Below are 8,826 nucleotides of genomic sequence, written 5' to 3' on the forward strand. Positions count from 1 at the left end.
TAGTTTATAAAAAGTACAGCGTGAGGACCTTTTAATTTGTTGGCTCTTCTATTTGTTAAAATAATTGAAATATGTGTGCTGAATTGTTTGTCAATGTTAAAAAATGAGTAAAGCATCTCAGTAAAGCCTCTGTCCCACTGAGCGGCGAACAATTGCAAATATGTTCGAAGTCCAATCTGTCCCAATCTGATATTTGTATCGGATTGCGGTCCGATATGAGCCCCCCACCCCCAAAGAAAATATCGGATTTTAATCCGACAACGTCCAAAGTCTCCAATATTAGCACTCATTGATAAGTAGTCCAATCCATAATGCGCTCCTTGTCTTGTATCGAGCTGCGTATGGATCTTGCGTGCAGAAGGTGGTCAAAACAAGCACTGTAATGGAGCTAACGAAGAAGATGTCAGCAGCGGTGTGTGTGTGTCAGCAGACTTCATCCATTATTAGTACCGCTTCTCCTTACAAGGGTCGCGGGCGTGCTGGAGCCTATCCCAGCTATCTTTGGGCAGTAGGCGGGGTACACCCTGAACTGATTGCCAGCCAATCGCAGGGCACACATAGACGAACAACCATCCGCACTCACACTCATACCTAGGGGCAATTTAAAGTGTCCAATCATCCTGCCATGCATGTTTTTTTTTGTAATGTAGGAGGAAACCGTAATGCCCTGAGGGTACCCGGGACAGGAAGAACATGCAAACTCCACACAGTAAGGCCGGAGCCGGAATCGAACCCACAACCTCTGTGAGACCGTCATGCTAACCAGTTGTCCACCGTGCCGCAGCATACTTTTCAAAATATATATATATTTTTTTTAATAAATATTGACTCTTACGGTAAAAAAATGAAGTAAAATCACGAGGAAATGCACTGCCGTCATTCACTTGAGCGGGGCCGGTCGTGGCCTCACATGGCGGCCACGCAAGGGATCGGATGCAAGAGCGTGAGGACGAACAAGCAGTGCCTTTTCTTAATCGTGTGGACTTAATCAACATTGGATTCCAGTACAAATTGACAAGTTTCCGAGCACTTTTAACATCACGGAGGAGATCGTGGATTGCTGCCGGGTCTGGCAGACTCTTTAAGCGGCTGAGGTCATGCAAACAAAAACAGGACGACAGAGCAAAGTTGCTACGCAAGCTGCCTCTGCCGAGCCTCTGCGGGTGATTTCGAATAAGTACTAGAGGGAAATTGCTATGTTAGTGACCGTTATATTTTCTTAATCACTTAAACCTGGCCAATTGCTCAGATTCTCCACGCTTCAATGCAACTGAGGCTAACCATAGCTAACTTTTCATCGCCAGCTTACGATGTCCAATATTTCGCAGACGACAAATTTGTTGCATGATTACAACCCTGGTGGGGTTAAGTGCTTCAAAAAAATGGATGGATGGATAGCAAAGGCGGTGTCGTTACTGTCGTAATAGTCATGAATACTTTTTGAAACAACGGCCGCATTACAGCTATGGTGAGTAATTTTTTCAACTTAAAACTATTTTGGTTTATATATGATATCTTTGCTGGAAAATGATTATCAGCACTTAAATGGGATCCATCATTTACAAATACACGTGTAAGCAGGTATCTGTATTGTTGAAAGATCACTGTTAAGTTAATAATTCTGTGAGTCATTTATTTTTTTGAAACATTAAGTAAAACAATCCCATGCGGAGTCCTGCTGTAGTGTTCCTCATAGAATTTTAAACAGGAAAATTAACATTAATTGTTGAGGAAGTGAGCGGCATGGTGGCCCGACTGGTTAGCACGATGGCCTCACAGTGAGAGACATCAGCGGTCATGGGTTCGATCCCAGCTCCGGCCTTCCTGTGTGGAGTTTGCATGTTCTCCCTGTGCCTGCGTGGGTTTTCTCCGGGTACTCCGGTTTCCTCCCACATTCCAAAAACATGCATGGCAGGTTGATTGAATACTCTAAATTGCCCCTAGGTATGAGTGTGAGCGCGGATGGTTGTTTGTCTATGTGTGCTCTGCGATTGGCTAGCAGCCAGTTCAGGGTGTCCCCCGCCTCCGGTCTGAAGATAGCTGGGATAGGCTCCAGCACCCCCTGTGACCCTAGTGAGGAGAAGCGGTACAGAAAATGGATGGATGGATGTTGAGGAAGTGAATTTATGTAAGTTGCCAGCTCTGTGATGTGATTGAGTCATAAATTTTTCTTACTTTAGCGCTGGTTGGACCAAGTAAAGAAAGTTGAGCACGCCAGTTTAGACGGAGTCCAAAAACAGTCTGGAGCCCGGCATTCATTTATTTATTTATTTTATTTATTTAATTCAAGTATAGTACATTACATTGTTATGTTTGGAGTTAAATTCAAGTAACCCAAATGTTTGGAATAAATGGGTCATATTTTCTCATACCTACTGTTGCGTACTTTTTTTATTTATTTTAATAGTACAACTTGATCAAATCTCTTCTAACAATTCATCCAAAAAATGAATTAAAGCATGGATCAATCCTTTTCGATATCGGACATTACTGCAGGTCGGGACACCCCAAGATGCGAATGTTGCGTCAGCGTCAGAGTTCACCAGGGTTGATTGATGTTTAGTTTGCCTATCGTTAGGCAAAGGCGACCCTGACCATGACACTCCCTCCCATCAGCAGTCATGTTTGCCCCCACATAACCAAACTACAAATGAATCTCAAAGCTGCCACTGTGAAACGGTATCGATTGTATTTTCTTCGAGCCGGCAAATTACTATTTTCAATTAGTGTTCGGATCTATGCATGTTGCGCATGCAAGCACGCACATTCTCAATGTTCATTAAATCTTCCACAAGATTGTGATTGATTGCTGTTTTCCTTCATCTATACATCTCTTACCTGGTACATCATTGGTTTATTTCTTCCAAATAAATGTTGAATGTTAAGTTGTAATGTCTAAATCCTGGCTAAAAGCTAAAAATGAAGGAAATAAAAGGGCAATTGTCCCATTGGCAAACTCAGCGGGCCTCCAAGTGGGGCACTTTTTACTGGCTCGACTGATAGAAATCTGCACTGACATTTTCCTCTTCTTTCTATCTGAAAGAGCTCTGGACTGACATTACAGTTAAGCATTTCAAAGGCCCGATGAAATTGCTCTTTTTTAAATTTACAGAGGCCAGCTCTCCTGGGACTTGTGACTGTGGGAATCACATAAAATAAGACATGAAAAGGTGTTTCTAAAACAACATTTTCCACCAAGGCTGAAAAAATACAGTAATACAGGAGCACAATGAGGGAAACAGAGAAAAAAGATACACCTACGGAAAAAAAGGCACATTAGTTCAAATTTTAGTTTCATTTAAATTTTAGTTTATTTTCATTTATTTATTTATTTTCTAAATCTGATGTTAACATTTAAACATTAGTGTCTTAATGCAATGTGAAAATTCGACTTTTAGAAAAAGCAAATGGTTTGCAAACAGGTTCAGTTAGAATAATAAAAAATATTTTTTTATTTTATTTATTTTTACTATGAAGCATCTGGTGTGTGTTTTTAAACGATCACATCCACATGATGTCTGTTTTGTCTCATGATGAGAATACACACTGTATGAACGTTCCAACTCATGTTTCTGGAAACAGTATTCAAGATTACTCAATGCTGCACTCTGCTGGTAATTTAATAAGAATAACCAAAAGCCGTTTTTGTTATTGCTTTAGTTATACGCGGACTGTAAATATTTGATATTCGTTATTCATGATTTGTCAACTCACTAAACTCAAATTTGTTGTTTAAAAAATGTATTAGCTGTTGTGTGAGTGTTAACAAAACGACTAATCTTAATAAAAACTTATTGCGAACTTGTTTTGCACAGTTGTGTTAATTGATTGCTAAACTTCATTTATTTTGCCGTAACACAAAAATATTACATTCAATTACCCCAAAGAGTGTTGCGTTGAAATGTTTCGACAAAAGAATCTTAATTAAACAAGTTAAATGTTTCATTTATTTGAGTGTTCAAATGGCACTTAGAATTCTCACCTGTTCCAAGGACAAACACACCTTTTCATGGATTTCACTTTTAATTAATTTATGATAATACAATAATTCTTTCGTATTTTCACATAACTTTCACGCACACTTCAAATGGATTTTCTGTGGTTATACGAGCAAGTCTGACACTCAGCAAGACGAACAATAGACGGGCAAAAAACATTCACTACAAAAGGAAGGAATGCTTGCTCTGTCATGCGATTGTCATATTTTTGTGGCCAACATGTGTTTTTGTTAAATAATGACTGAAATTATCCATCCATCCATGATCCGAACCTCTTATCCTCATGAGTATTATTCTTTAATCAGAGTCAGAATGCCCTTTATTGTCGTTGTACTCAGTGTATGAGATTGGAGCGCACCCATCTCCAATGCAACATAACAAAAAAATTATTAATTAATTAAATACATCAATTATATTACAAATTTGGGTTATGGCGGCTGTTGAAGTTCTCTCAACGATGAGTGGGTGGATGGGTGTCTAGACTCTCCCTTAGAAATAGATTGATGGATAGATTCGGCGATAACGAGGTCCTTTTGAGAGATGCCTTTTAATTTACCCTTGTTAACATTTCCAGGGCTCTTATATTGTTTTGAATAGCACACAAACCTTACAATAAAAATATGGATACAAGTGTAATGGAGGACAAAAATGAGAGGAGCATTACAATGAATAAGACTGTTTGACAGAGTAACGCTACTTAAATATGGATTTAACAAGAAAAACAAGAAAAAGTGTCTGTGTTGACTTGTTAATCTTTTTATTATATTATTATATCTATTATATATATATATATATATATATATATATATATATATATATATATATATATATATATATATATATATATATATATACACACACTATTACTATTACGTTATATGCACTCACAATTGTATGGCTGCATACAACATTTAAAGTATAAAGTGTTGTGTTTCTTCTTCATAATGCTTTTCTTTCTTTGAGCAATGTAAAACAGAGAACTCAGAGTGCACCCCAGGATTTTGACAGCCCCTGGGTGTGTGCCCTTTGATTGATGAACCCTATTGCAAATGTTTTTTCATCCAAGTCAGTGGGAGTTAAAGCGCCTTGCGCATGTTAATACCAAACAAAACATTAGCTGGAGTGGTCCCACTGCTAACTCCCTCTCGGATGATTTCATCAGTCATCTCTCTGACGCTCGGCATGACTCCAGGAGACAGACAAGGTGGGGGATAAAATGTAAGGGGAATTGGGAATTTTATACTCATACTGATTTCCATAACTCTTATGGACTACTGTCATCCATAGTCAAAATTTGAAACAAAAAACGATATATTGATGAATTAATAACTATCTATTATAAGATAAAATAGTAATGTGTGAGTTATGATGTCCAGGGTTGCTCTTATAAACAAAAAATCTTATTAGATCTGATTACGAAATTTTGTGCACCCTGTTGTCTTGTAAATTACTGTAAACATTTGATATCTTGTTGCACGAGGAGGTATTTTGATTCTTAGGGTGTTCTAACATCTTTGTGTTAATCCTTGAATACAGTGCTTCTCCTGTAAAATACTGTTGAACAAAATGATTAAAATTGACTCAGCTTTACAAGCATCTTTCTTATACTCGTCCCATATAAATAATTCTCAAAAGTTCTTGCTTACAGGTTTAGTTCTGACCGAGCATTTTGCAAAGTTTATTTTTATTCTAATGCATGTAAAATTCAAGTTAAAACTACGTCTATAGTCCGTCCGGGTCTGTCCATCTTCGCTCCAGTGGCTCCTCTAAATTTAGCTGCACGCGTGACGTGAGCTGAGGTTCTAGGCAGGCCCAATAAATAAATTCAAAATAAATCCCATTGGTCTCATTGGTTGATTTTTCTGTCAATCACTTTTCGTTCTTGGCATCAGTTAACCATCCTACGGGCGATTCTGTGCAGCGCAGTGGAAGTAATTATAGTGTGTGCCAAGGGAGGGCTTATCAGAAATCTTAATACATTCATATTATTGTGCCAGTTGTTGAACTTCTGTCAGTCACTTTGTTGCTGCGCTAGTGAAGCCAGGGAGGGGAGGCCGCTCGGAGCACAGCTTCATCAGACATGTATGTGCAGGCGGAAACATTTCAGAGTTTGGGGTGGCTCCTCAATCTTTTATGTAGAAGATTGAGAACCCAATCATTTTCTTGAATTGGGCGGAGCGTTTTCGTGAATCATTAGTGAACTCACTGGAGCAGTTCGCAGCAGAATATGAAGTGGTTGGGATAAAAATCAGCACCTCCAAACGTGGTACCATGATCTCCTGTAACCTCTCAAGGTTGGGGATGAGATCCTGCCCCAAGTGGAGGAGTACGAGTGTCTTAGGTTCTTGTTCATGAGTAAGGGGGGGATTGAGGGGGGATACAGAGAGGCAGATTAGTGCAGTGATACGGACTCTGTACACCTGAAGGAGTTGAGCTGAGAGTCGAAGCTCTCGATTTACCCGATGAGCTGCATTTCTAACCTCGCCATGGTCATGAGCTGTGAGTCATGAACGGAAGAACAAAATTCTGCATTTAAGGGGGCGAAATTAGTTTCTTCCGCTGGGTGTTTGGACTTTCCAAAGAGATAAGGTAAGAAAGTCCATCATCGTGGGTTCTTCCCAAGGGCTCACCACATGTGAGAGGGGCCATGGGGGTCAGGTGAAATGTCGTGCTGCAAAGAAAGTTGAGCTGGAAGAAAATGCTCTGGATTTACTGGTTGATTTGACAGTATGTTCCTACTCTCAATTTAGCTGTGAGTTGTGATCGGAAGAACAAGATCCCAGATAAAAGCTGTTGAAATGAGTTTCCTCTGCAGGGTGTTCCTCTTCAAGGACCCTTAGCAATACGGTGAGAAGCTCGGTCGTCCGGGAGGGGCTCAGAGTCGACCCGCTGCTCCTCTACATCAAGAGGAACCAGATGTAGTGGCTTGGGCATCTGATTAGACGCATCAGGAGGAGGTCCCAGAGATGATCCAGGACCCGCTGGCAAGACTATGTCTCCCAGCTGACCTGGAAACTTGGGATTCCCCCGGAAGAGCTGGACAAAGTGGTTCGGGAGAGGAAGTCTGGGGGCAGCAGCGTAAGCAGGGAATCACAGCCTTCCCCCTCCCAAGCCACTTTGTCCATCTCGTCTTGGGGGGGATCCTGGAGCTCTCCCAAGCCAACTGGGAGACAGTCTCTCTTCAGTGTGTCCTGGGTCGTCGCTAGGGACTCCTCCAAGTGGGACATGCACAGTACACCACAACAGTGATGCATCCTAACAAGATACCCGGGACATTTTATATCGCACCGCTCAATGCGGAGGAGCAGTGGCTTGACTCTGAACCACTCCCGGACAACCGGGCTCCAACACAGAGCTCGGACACCCAACAGAGATTCATTTCAGCCGCTCGTATCCTGGATCTTATTCTTTGGGTCAGGGCCCTCAGCTCGAGACCATATGTGAAGGGAGGAACACACTGTAGATGAACGGGTAAATCGAGAGCTTTGAGTTCCAGCTCAAGTTCCATGTTTACCAGGACGGACCAATACAGAGTCCGCATTGCACACTTGTCTATCTTCTGCACCATCCTTCCCTCACTTGTGTACAAGACCCAAAGATACTTGAACTTTTACACCAGGGGCAGGATTTCAACCCCAACCAGGAGAGGGCACGCCAGCCTTTTCCGACTCAGGACCATGGTCTAAGATTTGGAGGTGCTCATTTTCAGCCCAATCGCTTCACACTTGGCTTTGAACCGCTTCAGTGTGAGTTGAAGATCGCGGCTTAAAGAAGCCAACAGTACCACATCATCTGCATCAACAAGAGATGTAATTCTGAGACCACCTAATCGGATGCTCTCAATGCCATAGTCTGCCAAGCCAGAGGCACTGTGTCCGATGTCCATGTGATGTTGTAGAGGCATGTTAACCAGGACAGCCCACAACGTACAGAACCTTCAAAAACTCCGGGCATCTCTTTTCCACTGAGGAGCTTTTTAACCACCTCAGTAACTTCAACCCCAGAAATAAGAGCGCTTACCTCAGAGACCACAGCACTTCCCCTCTCTTCACCAGTGTGTCCAAAACATACGGCCACAAATCTGATGACGTAACCTCAAAGCCGATCATGGAAATGGATGCCTAGGATGTACTGGTGCCAAATGCACATATCAACAATCTTTCGTTTGAACATGGTGTTTGCAATGGACAATCCGTGACAAGCACAGACCAGTGGCAGAACACCATTCAGGTTCTAATCTGGGGTTCTTTCTTTCCATGTCTCACTGTCATTGCCCACATGAGCATTGAAGTCCTTCAGTAGAATGAGGGCGTACCCATGGTAAGCGCTCTCCAGCACACTCTCCAAAGATTCCAAAAAGCGTGGCTACTCTAAGCTGCTGTTTGGTGCAGAGACACGAGCCACAGTCAAGACCTGCCCCCCCTACTCAAAGGTGGAGAGAGGCTACCCATTTTTCCACTGAGGGCACCCCAATGCACAAGTGTCAAGCCGGGGGGCAATAATCATGCTCATACCTGCTCTGTGCCTCTCACCAAGGGCATCTCCAGAGTCCAATCCCTCTCAGGAGGACTGGTACCAGAACCCGAACTGTGTGTGGAGGCGAGACCGACTTGGTATAGTCAGAACTTCCCTGCTTTGCACACCAGCTCCGGCTTCTTTCCCGCCAGAGAATTCCAGTTCCCTGGAGTTAGCTTCTGTAGCCTGGGATTGGACTGCCTCTGCCCCCGCCTTTGGCTGGCGCCCAACTTACAGAGCATCTGACCCCTTTGTCCCCTCCCACAGGTGGTGAGACCATGGGAAGGGGGACCCACAATGTCCTTTCGAGCGG

Source organism: Idiotropiscis lumnitzeri, chromosome 18 (assembly GCF_059441095.1).
Source record: "Idiotropiscis lumnitzeri isolate Australia: NSW breed Sydney's pygmy pipehorse chromosome 18, RoL_Ilum_1.0, whole genome shotgun sequence".
NCBI lineage: Eukaryota > Metazoa > Chordata > Actinopteri > Syngnathiformes > Syngnathidae > Idiotropiscis > Idiotropiscis lumnitzeri.